The 14,868-nt window shown below is 41.7% G+C and overlaps 11 non-coding genes across 11 annotated transcripts; 7 read left to right on the top strand and 4 right to left on the bottom strand.

The window, feature by feature from the left end:
• The first annotated feature begins 2,478 nt into the window (after positions 1–2,478).
• trnak-cuu (transfer RNA lysine (anticodon CUU)) lies at positions 2,479–2,551 on the top strand. Its single transcript has one exon. It is a non-coding gene; the product is annotated as a tRNA-Lys (tRNA).
• Positions 2,552–2,640: 89 nt separating this feature from the next.
• trnan-guu (transfer RNA asparagine (anticodon GUU)) lies at positions 2,641–2,714 on the bottom strand. Its single transcript has one exon. It is a non-coding gene; the product is annotated as a tRNA-Asn (tRNA).
• Positions 2,715–5,252: 2,538 nt separating this feature from the next.
• On the top strand, positions 5,253–5,325 carry trnak-cuu (transfer RNA lysine (anticodon CUU)). Its single transcript has one exon. It is a non-coding gene; the product is annotated as a tRNA-Lys (tRNA).
• Positions 5,326–5,414: 89 nt separating this feature from the next.
• Positions 5,415–5,488, bottom strand: trnan-guu (transfer RNA asparagine (anticodon GUU)). Its single transcript has one exon. It is a non-coding gene; the product is annotated as a tRNA-Asn (tRNA).
• A 2,538-nt stretch (positions 5,489–8,026) lies between these two features.
• trnak-cuu (transfer RNA lysine (anticodon CUU)) lies at positions 8,027–8,099 on the top strand. The gene has a single exon. It is a non-coding gene; the product is annotated as a tRNA-Lys (tRNA).
• Positions 8,100–8,188: 89 nt separating this feature from the next.
• trnan-guu (transfer RNA asparagine (anticodon GUU)) lies at positions 8,189–8,262 on the bottom strand. Its single transcript has one exon. It is a non-coding gene; the product is annotated as a tRNA-Asn (tRNA).
• Positions 8,263–9,413: 1,151 nt separating this feature from the next.
• trnak-cuu (transfer RNA lysine (anticodon CUU)) lies at positions 9,414–9,486 on the top strand. The gene has a single exon. It is a non-coding gene; the product is annotated as a tRNA-Lys (tRNA).
• A 1,314-nt stretch (positions 9,487–10,800) lies between these two features.
• trnak-cuu (transfer RNA lysine (anticodon CUU)) lies at positions 10,801–10,873 on the top strand. The gene has a single exon. It is a non-coding gene; the product is annotated as a tRNA-Lys (tRNA).
• A 1,314-nt stretch (positions 10,874–12,187) lies between these two features.
• On the top strand, positions 12,188–12,260 carry trnak-cuu (transfer RNA lysine (anticodon CUU)). Its single transcript has one exon. It is a non-coding gene; the product is annotated as a tRNA-Lys (tRNA).
• Positions 12,261–13,574: 1,314 nt separating this feature from the next.
• trnak-cuu (transfer RNA lysine (anticodon CUU)) lies at positions 13,575–13,647 on the top strand. The gene has a single exon. It is a non-coding gene; the product is annotated as a tRNA-Lys (tRNA).
• An 89-nt stretch (positions 13,648–13,736) lies between these two features.
• On the bottom strand, positions 13,737–13,810 carry trnan-guu (transfer RNA asparagine (anticodon GUU)). The gene has a single exon. It is a non-coding gene; the product is annotated as a tRNA-Asn (tRNA).
• Between the last annotated feature and the right edge of the window lie 1,058 nt (positions 13,811–14,868).

The following is a 14,868-nucleotide window of genomic DNA, read 5'->3' as shown; positions in this document are numbered from 1 at the left end:
CCTGTTTGCTGGCTTTTGATGAAATGAGCCAATGCATAAAGGATGCAACATCAAGGTCACTCACACTTTTCTGCTAGCTTGTCTAAAATTTGCCCTTCCTTCAATTACTCACTTGTCACGACCTGCAGGTCTTCAAACAAAAGGTCAGTTTGTAGACCCTTTTCCTGTCACAATTTTGATCCTTTTGTCCACCAGTCATCGGAATGTGTATGATTTTCACCAGTTTACACAGTGTAGCTCCCTTGCCTTCAGTTGCAGGGTTATGTCCTCTTAGATATGACGCTTTTGAAATTATATGTGAAAATGCACCCAAAACCTATTCAAAACAGATTTGATGGAAGCACTGCAGGAGCTCTGCTCCAAGACGCATTTTGTCCAGAAAATGTGGTGTCATGAATGCATCCATATCACCAACACACATTTACAAACCAAACCATAGGCAATAAAATACATGAGTAAACTGATTTGTGGACCTTTGTGGCACTTGGTACTGCTGAGATCAGGATCATTACAGAGTTCAGCAATCATTTTCCCAACTAGGTCATTGATACATTGGAATCCCCAATGTTTTCTGGAACAGAATATGCCTTTCAGATGAGAATAAAAAAAGACTTCAAGAACCAAAAAAGAAGTTAAGCTGCCTTCAGCTGATGTACTCAGACTAACGGGAAACACTTTAAATCCCAAGGTGAAATGCACATGGTCAAAATTTTATCAGGACAGAGTACATGTTTTACTTTGATATTAAGAGCGATCACTGGATTGTCTTCCAGTAAATTAATGTTTTCTTCCGCTACAAAATGTTTTTTCAACAACTATAAAGAGGCTATGCAACGAAACTGAGCGGGGATGTCAAGTGCCTTTAATGGTACATTTTTGACCCCACTTCAAATGCTGCTGTTACCTGACCAGTTCGATTGTTAGTTTGCCAGATTCTCAATCTCTGGGATGTGAGATCATGCACCAGGTTTAGTGAATGTTTAAGGGTGAAGGTCTTTAGTCTCTGCACAAATTCCACAAACATAGCTCAGGTCCTGCTCAACATGTCAACATGTGGCAACAGCAAGTGCTTTTGGGGTCCTACAAAAAACGTCCGGCTCGCTCAGTCGGTAGAGCATGAGACTCTTAATCTCAGGGTCGTGGGTTCGAGCCCCACGTTGGGCGAGAGGCTGATTTGTTTGAGAGAAATGTTGAAATTTAGTTAATCTGTTTGCGCAAAATACGTCTAAAAAAGAAGAGAAAGGAACACACATCTTCCCTGGGTGGGCCCGAACCACCATCCTTTCGGTTAACAGCCGAACGCGCTAACCGATTGCGCCACAGAGACCAGATGCTTCTGTGCTTACATAGTTCTTCCTCAAAAGAAAAACCCAACAAGCACATTCCTCCTGTTTGCTGGCTTTTGATGAAATGAGCCAATGCATAAAGGATGCAACATCAAGGTCACTCACACTTTTCTGCTAGCTTGTCTAAAATTTGCCCTTCCTTCTATTACTCACTTGTCAAGACCTGCAGGTCTTCAAACAAAAGGTCAGTTTGTAGACCCTTTTCCTGTCAAAGTTTTGATCCTTTTGTCCACCAGTCATCGGAATGTGTATGATTTTCACCAGTTTACACAGTGTAGCTCCCTTGCCTTCAGTTGCAGGGTTATGTCCTCTTAGATATGACGCTTTTGAAATTATATGTGAAAATGCACCCAAAACCTATTCAAAACAGATTTGATGGAAGCACTGCAGGAGCTCTGCTCCAAGACGCATTTTGTCCAGAAAATGTGGTGTCATGAATGCATCCATATCACCAACACACATTTACAAACCAAACCATAGGCAATAAAATACATGAGTAAACTGATTTGTGGACCTTTGTGGCACTTGGTACTGCTGAGATCAGGATCATTACAGAGTTCAGCAATCATTTTCCCAACTAGGTCATTGATACATTGGAATCCCCAATGTTTTCTGGAACAGAATATGCCTTTCGGATGAGAATAAAAAAAGACTTCAAGAACCAAAAAAGAAGTTAAGCTGCCTTCAGCTGATGTACTCAGACTAACGGGAAACACTTTAAATCCCAAGGTGAAATGCACATGGTCAAAATTTTATCAGGACAGAGTACATGTTTTACTTTGATATTAAGAGCGATCACTGGATTGTCTTCCAGTAAATTAATGTTTTCTTCCGCTACAAAACGTTTTTTCAACAACTATAAAGAGGCTATGCAACGAAACTAAGCGGGGATGTCAAGTGCCTTTAATGGTACATTTTTGACCCCACTTCAAATGCTGCTGTTACCTGACCAGTTCGATTGTTAGTTTGCCAGATTCTCAATCTCTGGGATGTGAGATCATGCACCAGGTTTAGTGAATGTTTAAGGGTGAAGGTCTTTAGTCTCTGCACAAATTCCACAAACATAGCTCAGGTCCTGCTCAACATGTCAACATGTGGCGACAGCAAGTGCTTTTGGGGTCCTACATAAAACGCCCGGCTAGCTCAGTCGGTAGAGCATGAGACTCTTTATCTCAGGGTCGTGGGTTCGAGCCCCACGTTGGGCGAGAGGCTGATTTGTTTGAGAGAAATGTTGAAATTTAGTTAATCTGTTTGCGCAAAATACGTCTAAAAAAGAAGAGAAAGGAACATACATCGTCCCTGGGTGGGCTCGAACCACCATCCTTTCGGTTAACAGCCGAACGCGCTAACCGATTGCGCCACAGAGACCAGATGCTTCGGTGCTTACATAGTTCTTCCTCAAAAGAAAAACCCAACAAGCACATTCCACCTGTTTGCTGGCTTTTGATGAAATGAGCCAATGCATAAAGGATGCAACATCAAGGTCACTCACACTTTTCTGCTAGCTTGTCTAAAATTTGCCCTTCCTTCAATTACTCACTTGTCACGACCTGCAGGTCTTCAAACAAAAGGTCAGTTTGTAGACCCTTTTCCTGTCACAGTTTTGATCCTTTTGTCCACCAGTCATCGGAATGTGTATGATTTTCACCAGTTTACACAGTGTAGCTCCCTTGCCTTCAGTTGCAGGGTTATGTCCTCTTAGATATGACGCTTTTGAAATTATATGTGAAAATGCACCCAAAACCTATTCAAAACAGATTTGATGGAAGCACTGCAGGAGCTCTGCTCCAAGACGCATTTTGTCCAGAAAATGTGGTGTCATGAATGCATCCATATCACCAACACACATTTACAAACCAAACCATAGGCAATAAAATACATGAGTAAACTGATTTGTGGACCTTTGTGGCACTTGGTACTGCTGAGATCAGGATCATTACAGAGTTCAGCAATCATTTTCCCAACTAGGTCATTGATACATTGGAATCCCCAATGTTTTCTGGAACAGAATATGCCTTTCGGATGAGAATAAAAAAAGACTTCAAGAACCAAAAAAGAAGTTAAGCTGCCTTCAGCTGATGTACTCAGACTAACGGGAAACACTTTAAATCCCAAGGTGAAATGCACATGGTCAAAATTTTATCAGGACAGAGTACATGTTTTACTTTGATATTAAGAGCGATCACTGGATTGTCTTCCAGTAAATTAATGTTTTCTTCCGCTACAAAATGTTTTTTCAACAACTATAAAGAGGCTATGCAACGAAACTGAGCGGGGATGTCAAGTGCCTTTAATGGTACATTTTTGACCCCACTTCAAATGCTGCTGTTACCTGACCAGTTCGATTGTTAGTTTGCCAGATTCTCAATCTCTGGGATGTGAGATCATGCACCAGGTTTAGTGAATGTTTAAGGGTGAAGGTCTTTAGTCTCTGCACAAATTCCACAAACATAGCTCAGGTCCTGCTCAACATGTCAACATGTGGCAACAGCAAGTGCTTTTGGGGTCCTACAAAAAACGTCCGGCTCGCTCAGTCGGTAGAGCATGAGACTCTTAATCTCAGGGTCGTGGGTTCGAGCCCCACGTTGGGCGAGAGGCTGATTTGTTTGAGAGAAATGTTGAAATTTAGTTAATCTGTTTGCGCAAAATACGTCTAAAAAAGAAGAGAAAGGAACACACATCTTCCCTGGGTGGGCCCGAACCACCATCCTTTCGGTTAACAGCCGAACGCGCTAACCGATTGCGCCACAGAGACCAGATGCTTCTGTGCTTACATAGTTCTTCCTCAAAAGAAAAACCCAACAAGCACATTCCTCCTGTTTGCTGGCTTTTGATGAAATGAGCCAATGCATAAAGAATGCAACATCAAGGTCACTCACACTTTTCTGCTAGCTTGTCTAAAATTTGCCCTTCCTTCTATTACTCACTTGTCAAGACCTGCAGGTCTTCAAACAAAAGGTCAGTTTGTAGACCCTTTTCCTGTCAAAGTTTTGATCCTTTTGTCCACCAGTCATCGGAATGTGTATGATTTTCACCAGTTTACACAGTGTAGCTCCCTTGCCTTCAGTTGCAGGGTTATGTCCTCTTAGATATGACGCTTTTGAAATTATATGTGAAAATGCACCCAAAACCTATTCAAAACAGATTTGATGGAAGCACTGCAGGAGCTCTGCTCCAAGACGCATTTTGTCCAGAAAATGTGGTGTCATGAATGCATCCATATCACCAACACACATTTACAAACCAAACCATAGGCAATAAAATACATGAGTAAACTGATTTGTGGACCTTTGTGGCACTTGGTACTGCTGAGATCAGGATCATTACAGAGTTCAGCAATCATTTTCCCAACTAGGTCATTGATACATTGGAATCCCCAATGTTTTCTGGAACAGAATATGCCTTTCGGATGAGAATAAAAAAAGACTTCAAGAACCAAAAAAGAAGTTAAGCTGCCTTCAGCTGATGTACTCAGACTAACGGGAAACACTTTAAATCCCAAGGTGAAATGCACATGGTCAAAATTTTATCAGGACAGAGTACATGTTTTACTTTGATATTAAGAGCGATCACTGGATTGTCTTCCAGTAAATTAATGTTTTCTTCCGCTACAAAACGTTTTTTCAACAACTATAAAGAGGCTATGCAACGAAACTGAGCGGGGATGTCAAGTGCCTTTAATGGTACATTTTTGACCCCACTTCAAATGCTGCTGTTACCTGACCAGTTCGATTGTTAGTTTGCCAGATTCTCAATCTCTGGGATGTGAGATCATGCACCAGGTTTAGTGAATGTTTAAGGGTGAAGGTCTTTAGTCTCTGCACAAATTCCACAAACATAGCTCAGGTCCTGCTCAACATGTCAACATGTGGCGACAGCAAGTGCTTTTGGGGTCCTACATAAAACGCCCGGCTAGCTCAGTCGGTAGAGCATGAGACTCTTAATCTCAGGGTCGTGGGTTCGAGCCCCACGTTGGGCGAGAGGCTGATTTGTTTGAGAGAAATGTTGAAATTTAGTTAATCTGTTTGCGCAAAATACGTCTAAAAAAGAAGAGAAAGGAACATACATCGTCCCTGGGTGGGCTCGAACCACCATCCTTTCGGTTAACAGCCGAACGCGCTAACCGATTGCGCCACAGAGACCTGATGCTTCTGTGCTTACATAGTTCTTCCTCAAAAGAAAAACCCAACAAGCACATTCCTCCTGTTTGCTGGCTTTTGATGAAATGAGCCAATGCATAAAGGATGCAACATCAAGGTCACTCACACTTTTCTGCTAGCTTGTCTAAAATTTGCCCTTCCTTCAATTACTCACTTGTCAAGACCTGCAGGTCTTCAAACAAAAGGTCAGTTTGTAGACCCTTTTCCTGTCAAAGTTTTGATCCTTTTGTCCACCAGTCATCGGAATGTGTATGATTTTCACCAGTTTACACAGTGTAGCTCCCTTGCCTTCAGTTGCAGGGTTATGTCCTCTTAGATATGACGCTTTTGAAATTATATGTGAAAATGCACCCAAAACCTATTCAAAACAGATTTGATGGAAGCACTGCAGGAGCTCTGCTCCAAGACGCATTTTGTCCAGAAAATGTGGTGTCATGAATGCATCCATATCACCAACACACATTTACAAACCAAACCATAGGCAATAAAATACATGAGTAAACTGATTTGTGGACCTTTGTGGCACTTGGTACTGCTGAGATCAGGATCATTACAGAGTTCAGCAATCATTTTCCCAACTAGGTCATTGATACATTGGAATCCCCAATGTTTTCTGGAACAGAATATGCCTTTCGGATGAGAATAAAAAAAGACTTCAAGAACCAAAAAAGAAGTTAAGCTGCCTTCAGCTGATGTACTCAGACTAACGGGAAACACTTTAAATCCCAAGGTGAAATGCACATGGTCAAAATTTTATCAGGACAGAGTACATGTTTTACTTTGATATTAAGAGCGATCACTGGATTGTCTTCCAGTAAATTAATGTTTTCTTCCGCTACAAAATGTTTTTTCAACAACTATAAAGAGGCTATGCAACGAAACTGAGCGGGGATGTCAAGTGCCTTTAATGGTACATTTTTGACCCCACTTCAAATGCTGCTGTTACCTGACCAGTTCGATTGTTAGTTTGCCAGATTCTCAATCTCTGGGATGTGAGATCATGCACCAGGTTTAGTGAATGTTTAAGGGTGAAGGTCTTTAGTCTCTGCACAAATTCCACAAACATAGCTCAGGTCCTGCTCAACATGTCAACATGTGGCAACAGCAAGTGCTTTTGGGGTCCTACAAAAAACGTCCGGCTCGCTCAGTCGGTAGAGCATGAGACTCTTAATCTCAGGGTCGTGGGTTCGAGCCCCACGTTGGGCGAGAGGCTGATTTGTTTGAGAGAAATGTTGAAATTTAGTTAATCTGTTTGCGCAAAATACGTCTAAAAAAGAAGAGAAAGGAACACACATCTTCCCTGGGTGGGCCCGAACCACCATCCTTTCGGTTAACAGCCGAACGCGCTAACCGATTGCGCCACAGAGACCAGATGCTTCTGTGCTTACATAGTTCTTCCTCAAAAGAAAAACCCAACAAGCACATTCCTCCTGTTTGCTGGCTTTTGATGAAATGAGCCAATGCATAAAGAATGCAACATCAAGGTCACTCACACTTTTCTGCTAGCTTGTCTAAAATTTGCCCTTCCTTCTATTACTCACTTGTCAAGACCTGCAGGTCTTCAAACAAAAGGTCAGTTTGTAGACCCTTTTCCTGTCAAAGTTTTGATCCTTTTGTCCACCAGTCATCGGAATGTGTATGATTTTCACCAGTTTACACAGTGTAGCTCCCTTGCCTTCAGTTGCAGGGTTATGTCCTCTTAGATATGACGCTTTTGAAATTATATGTGAAAATGCACCCAAAACCTATTCAAAACAGATTTGATGGAAGCACTGCAGGAGCTCTGCTCCAAGACGCATTTTGTCCAGAAAATGTGGTGTCATGAATGCATCCATATCACCAACACACATTTACAAACCAAACCATAGGCAATAAAATACATGAGTAAACTGATTTGTGGACCTTTGTGGCACTTGGTACTGCTGAGATCAGGATCATTACAGAGTTCAGCAATCATTTTCCCAACTAGGTCATTGATACATTGGAATCCCCAATGTTTTCTGGAACAGAATATGCCTTTCGGATGAGAATAAAAAAAGACTTCAAGAACCAAAAAAGAAGTTAAGCTGCCTTCAGCTGATGTACTCAGACTAACGGGAAACACTTTAAATCCCAAGGTGAAATGCACATGGTCAAAATTTTATCAGGACAGAGTACATGTTTTACTTTGATATTAAGAGCGATCACTGGATTGTCTTCCAGTAAATTAATGTTTTCTTCCGCTACAAAACGTTTTTTCAACAACTATAAAGAGGCTATGCAACGAAACTGAGCGGGGATGTCAAGTGCCTTTAATGGTACATTTTTGACCCCACTTCAAATGCTGCTGTTACCTGACCAGTTCGATTGTTAGTTTGCCAGATTCTCAATCTCTGGGATGTGAGATCATGCACCAGGTTTAGTGAATGTTTAAGGGTGAAGGTCTTTAGTCTCTGCACAAATTCCACAAACATAGCTCAGGTCCTGCTCAACATGTCAACATGTGGCGACAGCAAGTGCTTTTGGGGTCCCACATAAAACGCCCGGCTAGCTCAGTCGGTAGAGCATGAGACTCTTAATCTCAGGGTCGTGGGTTCGAGCCCCACGTTGGGCGAGAGGCTGATTTGTTTGAGAGAAATGTTGAAATTTAGTTAATCTGTTTGCGCAAAATACGTCTAAAAAAGAAGAGAAAGGAACATACATCGTCCCTGGGTGGGCTCGAACCACCATCCTTTCGGTTAACAGCCGAACGCGCTAACCGATTGCGCCACAGAGACCTGATGCTTCTGTGCTTACATAGTTCTTCCTCAAAAGAAAAACCCAACAAGCACATTCCTCCTGTTTGCTGGCTTTTGATGAAATGAGCCAATGCATAAAGGATGCAACATCAAGGTCACTCACACTTTTCTGCTAGCTTGTCTAAAATTTGCCCTTCCTTCAATTACTCACTTGTCAAGACCTGCAGGTCTTCAAACAAAAGGTCAGTTTGTAGACCCTTTTCCTGTCAAAGTTTTGATCCTTTTGTCCACCAGTCATCGGAATGTGTATGATTTTCACCAGTTTACACAGTGTAGCTCCCTTGCCTTCAGTTGCAGGGTTATGTCCTCTTAGATATGACGCTTTTGAAATTATATGTGAAAATGCACCCAAAACCTATTCAAAACAGATTTGATGGAAGCACTGCAGGAGCTCTGCTCCAAGACGCATTTTGTCCAGAAAATGTGGTGTCATGAATGCATCCATATCACCAACACACATTTACAAACCAAACCATAGGCAATAAAATACATGAGTAAACTGATTTGTGGACCTTTGTGGCACTTGGTACTGCTGAGATCAGGATCATTACAGAGTTCAGCAATCATTTTCCCAACTAGGTCATTGATACATTGGAATCCCCAATGTTTTCTGGAACAGAATATGCCTTTCGGATGAGAATAAAAAAAGACTTCAAGAACCAAAAAAGAAGTTAAGCTGCCTTCAGCTGATGTACTCAGACTAACGGGAAACACTTTAAATCCCAAGGTGAAATGCACATGGTCAAAATTTTATCAGGACAGAGTACATGTTTTACTTTGATATTAAGAGCGATCACTGGATTGTCTTCCAGTAAATTAATGTTTTCTTCCGCTACAAAATGTTTTTTCAACAACTATAAAGAGGCTATGCAACGAAACTGAGCGGGGATGTCAAGTGCCTTTAATGGTACATTTTTGACCCCACTTCAAATGCTGCTGTTACCTGACCAGTTCGATTGTTAGTTTGCCAGATTCTCAATCTCTGGGATGTGAGATCATGCACCAGGTTTAGTGAATGTTTAAGTGTGAAGGTCTTTAGTCTCTGCACAAATTCCACAAACATAGCTCAGGTCCTGCTCAACATGTCAACATGTGGCGACAGCAAGTGCTTTTGGGGTCCTACAAAAAACGCCCGGCTAGCTCAGTCGGTAGAGCATGAGACTCTTAATCTCAGGGTCGTGGGTTCGAGCCCCACGTTGGGCGAGAGGCTGATTTGTTTGAGAGAAATGTTGAAATTTAGTTAATCTGTTTCCGCAAAATACGTCTAAAAAAGAAGAGAAAGGAACATACATCTTCCCTGGGTGGGCTCGAACCACCATCCTTTCGGTTAACAGCCGAACGCGCTAACCGATTGCGCCACAGAGACCAGATGCTTCTGTGCTTACATAGTTCTTCCTCAAAAGAAAAACCCAACAAGCACATTCCTCCTGTTTGCTGGCTTTTGATGAAATGAGCCAATGCATAAAGGATGCAACATCAAGGTCACTCACACTTTTCTGCTAGCTTGTCTAAAATTTGCCCTTCCTTCAATTACTCACTTGTCAAGACCTGCAGGTCTTCAAACAAAAGGTCAGTTTGTAGACCCTTTTCCTGTCACAGTTTTGATCCTTTTGTCCACCAGTCATCGGAATGTGTATGATTTTCACCAGTTTACACAGTGTAGCTCCCTTGCCTTCAGTTGCAGGGTTATGTCCTCTTAGATATGACGCTTTTGAAATTATATGTGAAAATGCACCCAAAACCTATTCAAAACAGATTTGATGGAAGCACTGCAGGAGCTCTGCTCCAAGACGCATTTTGTCCAGAAAATGTGGTGTCATGAATGCATCCATATCACCAACACACATTTACAAACCAAACCATAGGCAATAAAATACATGAGTAAACTGATTTGTGGACCTTTGTGGCACTTGGTACTGCTGAGATCAGGATCATTACAGAGTTCAGCAATCATTTTCCCAACTAGGTCATTGATACATTGGAATCCCCAATGTTTTCTGGAACAGAATATGCCTTTCGGATGAGAATTAAAAAAGACTTCAAGAACCAAAAAAGAAGTTAAGCTGCCTTCAGCTGATGTACTCAGACTAACGGGAAACACTTTAAATCCCAAGGTGAAATGCACATGGTCAAAATTTTATCAGGACAGAGTACATGTTTTACTTTGATATTAAGAGCGATCACTGGATTGTCTTCCAGTAAATTAATGTTTTCTTCCGCTACAAAACGTTTTTTCAACAACTATAAAGAGGCTATGCAACGAAACTGAGCGGGGATGTCAAGTGCCTTTAATGGTACATTTTTGACCCCACTTCAAATGCTGCTGTTACCTGACCAGTTCGATTGTTAGTTTGCCAGATTCTCAATCTCTGGGATGTGAGATCATGCACCAGGTTTAGTGAATGTTTAAGTGTGAAGGTCTTTAGTCTCTGCACAAATTCCACAAACATAGCTCAGGTCCTGCTCAACATGTCAACATGTGGCGACAGCAAGTGCTTTTGGGGTCCTACAAAAAACGCCCGGCTAGCTCAGTCGGTAGAGCATGAGACTCTTAATCTCAGGGTCGTGGGTTCGAGCCCCACGTTGGGCGAGAGGCTGATTTGTTTGAGAGAAATGTTGAAATTTAGTTAATCTGTTTGCGCAAAATACGTCTAAAAAAGAAGAGAAAGGAACATACATCTTCCCTGGGTGGGCTCGAACCACCATCCTTTCGGTTAACAGCCGAACGCGCTAACCGATTGCGCCACAGAGACCAGATGCTTCTGTGCTTACATAGTTCTTCCTCAAAAGAAAAACCCAACAAGCACATTCCTCCTGTTTGCTGGCTTTTGATGAAATGAGCCAATGCATAAAGGATGCAACAACAAGGTCACTCACACTTTTCTGCTAGCTTGTCTAAAATTTGCCCTTCCTTCAATTACTCACTTGTCAAGACCTGCAGGTCTTCAAACAAAAGGTCAGTTTGTAGACCCTTTTCCTGTCAAAGTTTTGATCCTTTTGTCCACCAGTCATCGGAATGTGTATGATTTTCACCAGTTTACACAGTGTAGCTCCCTTGCCTTCAGTTGCAGGGTTATGTCCTCTTAGATATGACGCTTTTGAAATTATATGTGAAAATGCACCCAAAACCTATTCAAAACAGATTTGATGGAAGCACTGCAGGAGCTCTGCTCCAAGATGCATTTTGTCCAGAAAATGTGGTGTCATGAATGCATCCATATCACCAACACACATTTACAAACCAAACCATAGGCAATAAAATACATGAGTAAACTGATTTGTGGACCTTTGTGGCACTTGGTACTGCTGAGATCAGGATCATTACAGAGTTCAGCAATCATTTTCCCAACTAGGTCATTGATACATTGGAATCCCCAATGTTTTCTGGAACAGAATATGCCTTTCGGATGAGAATAAAAAAAGACTTCAAGAACCAAAAAAGAAGTTAAGCTGCCTTCAGCTGATGTACTCAGACTAAAGGGAAACACTTTAAATCCCAAGGTGAAATGCACATGGTCAAAATTTTATCAGGACAGAGTACATGTTTTACTTTGATATTAAGAGCGATCACTGGATTGTCTTCCAGTAAATTAATGTTTTCTTCCGCTACAAAACGTTTTTTCAACAACTATAAAGAGGCTATGCAACGAAACTGAGCGGGGATGTCAAGTGCCTTTAATGGTACATTTTTGACCCCACTTCAAATGCTGCTGTTACCTGACCAGTTCGATTGTTAGTTTGCCAGATTCTCAATCTCTGGGATGTGAGATCATGCACCAGGTTTAGTGAATGTTTAAGGGTGAAGGTCTTTAGTCTCTGCACAAATTCCACAAACATAGCTCAGGTCCTGCTCAACATGTCAACATGTGGCGACAGCAAGTGCTTTTGGGGTCCTACATAAAACGCCCGGCTAGCTCAGTCGGTAGAGCATGAGACTCTTTATCTCAGGGTCGTGGGTTCGAGCCCCACGTTGGGCGAGAGGCTGATTTGTTTGAGAGAAATGTTGAAATTTAGTTAATCTGTTTGCGCAAAATACGTCTAAAAAAGAAGAGAAAGGAACATACATCTTCCCTGGGTGGGCTCGAACCACCATCCTTTCGGTTAACAGCCGAACGCGCTAACCAATTGCGCCACAGAGACCAGATGCTTCTGTGCTTACATAGTTCTTCCTCAAAAGAAAAACCCAACAAGCACATTCCTCCTGTTTGCTGGCTTTTGATGAAATGAGCCAATGCATAAAGGATGCAACAACAAGGTCACTCACACTTTTCTGCTAGCTTGTCTAAAATTTGCCCTTCCTTCAATTACTCACTTGTCAAGACCTGCAGGTCTTCAAACAAAAGGTCAGTTTGTAGACCCTTTTCCTGTCAAAGTTTTGATCCTTTTGTCCACCAGTCATCGGAATGTGTATGATTTTCAGCAGTTTACACAGTGTAGCTCCCTTGCCTTCAGTTGCAGGGTTATGTCCTCTTAGATATGACGCTTTTGAAATTATATGTGAAAATGCACCCAAAACCTATTCAAAACAGATTTGATGGAAGCACTGCAGGAGCTCTGCTCCAAGATGCATTTTGTCCAGAAAATGTGGTGTCATGAATGCATCCATATCACCAACACACATTTACAAACCAAACCATAGGCAATAAAATACATGAGTAAACTGATTTGTGGACCTTTGTGGCACTTGGTACTGCTGAGATCAGGATCATTACAGAGTTCAGCAATCATTTTCCCAACTAGGTCATTGATACATTGGAATCCCCAATGTTTTCTGGAACAGAATATGCCTTTCGGATGAGAATAAAAAAAGACTTCAAGAACCAAAAAAGAAGTTAAGCTGCCTTCAGCTGATGTACTCAGACTAACGGGAAACACTTTAAATCCCAAGGTGAAATGCACATGGTCAAAATTTTATCAGGACAGAGTACATGTTTTACTTTGATATTAAGAGCGATCACTGGATTGTCTTCCAGTAAATTAATGTTTTCTTCCGCTACAAAACGTTTTTTCAACAACTATAAAGAGGCTATGCAACGAAACTAAGCGGGGATGTCAAGTGCCTTTAATGGTACATTTTTGACCCCACTTCAAATGCTACTGTTACCTGACCAGTTCGATTGTTAGTTTGCCAGATTCTCAATCTCTGGGATGTGAGATCATGCACCAGGTTTAGTGAATGTTTAAGGGTGAAGGTCTTTAGTCTCTGCACAAATTCCACAAACATAGCTCAGGTCCTGCTCAACATGTCAACATGTGGCGACAGCAAGTGCTTTTGGGGTCCTACATAAAACGCCCGGCTAGCTCAGTCGGTAGAGCATGAGACTCTTTATCTCAGGGTCGTGGGTTCGAGCCCCACGTTGGGCGAGAGGCTGATTTGTTTGAGAGAAATGTTGAAATTTAGTTAATCTGTTTGCGCAAAATACGTCTAAAAAAGAAGAGAAAGGAACATACATCGTCCCTGGGTGGGCTCGAACCACCATCCTTTCGGTTAACAGCCGAACGCGCTAACCGATTGCGCCACAGAGACCAGATGCTTCGGTGCTTACATAGTTCTTCCTCAAAAGAAAAACCCAACAAGCACATTCCACCTGTTTGCTGGCTTTTGATGAAATGAGCCAATGCATAAAGGATGCAACATCAAGGTCACTCACACTTTTCTGCTAGCTTGTCTAAAATTTGCCCTTCCTTCAATTACTCACTTGTCACGACCTGCAGGTCTTCAAACAAAAGGTCAGTTTGTAGACCCTTTTCCTGTCACAGTTTTGATCCTTTTGTCCACCAGTCATCGGAATGTGTATGATTTTCACCAGTTTACACAGTGTAGCTCCCTTGCCTTCAGTTGCAGGGTTATGTCCTCTTAGATATGACGCTTTTGAAATTATATGTGAAAATGCACCCAAAACCTATTCAAAACAGATTTGATGGAAGCACTGCAGGAGCTCTGCTCCAAGACGCATTTTGTCCAGAAAATGTGGTGTCATGAATGCATCCATATCACCAACACACATTTACAAACCAAACCATAGGCAATAAAATACATGAGTAAACTGATTTGTGGACCTTTGTGGCACTTGGTACTGCTGAGATCAGGATCATTACAGAGTTCAGCAATCATTTTCCCAACTAGGTCATTGATACATTGGAATCCCCAATGTTTTCTGGAACAGAATATGCCTTTCGGATGAGAATAAAAAAAGACTTCAAGAACCAAAAAAGAAGTTAAGCTGCCTTCAGCTGATGTACTCAGACTAACGGGAAACACTTTAAATCCCAAGGTGAAATGCACATGGTCAAAATTTTATCAGGACAGAGTACATGTTTTACTTTGATATTAAGAGCGATCACTGGATTGTCTTCCAGTAAATTAATGTTTTCTTCCGCTACAAAATGTTTTTTCAACAACTATAAAGAGGCTATGCAACGAAACTGAGCGGGGATGTCAAGTGCCTTTAATGGTACATTTTTGACCCCACTTCAAATGCTGCTGTTACCTGACCAGTTCGATTGTTAGTTTGCCAGATTCTCAATCTCTGGGATGTGAGATCATGCACCAGGTTTAGTGAATGTTTAAGGGTGAAGGTCTTT

This window comes from Brachyhypopomus gauderio, chromosome 1 (assembly GCF_052324685.1).
Source record: "Brachyhypopomus gauderio isolate BG-103 chromosome 1, BGAUD_0.2, whole genome shotgun sequence".
Lineage (NCBI taxonomy): Eukaryota > Metazoa > Chordata > Actinopteri > Gymnotiformes > Hypopomidae > Brachyhypopomus > Brachyhypopomus gauderio.
This window is presented reverse-complemented; position numbering and strand designations above follow the sequence as displayed.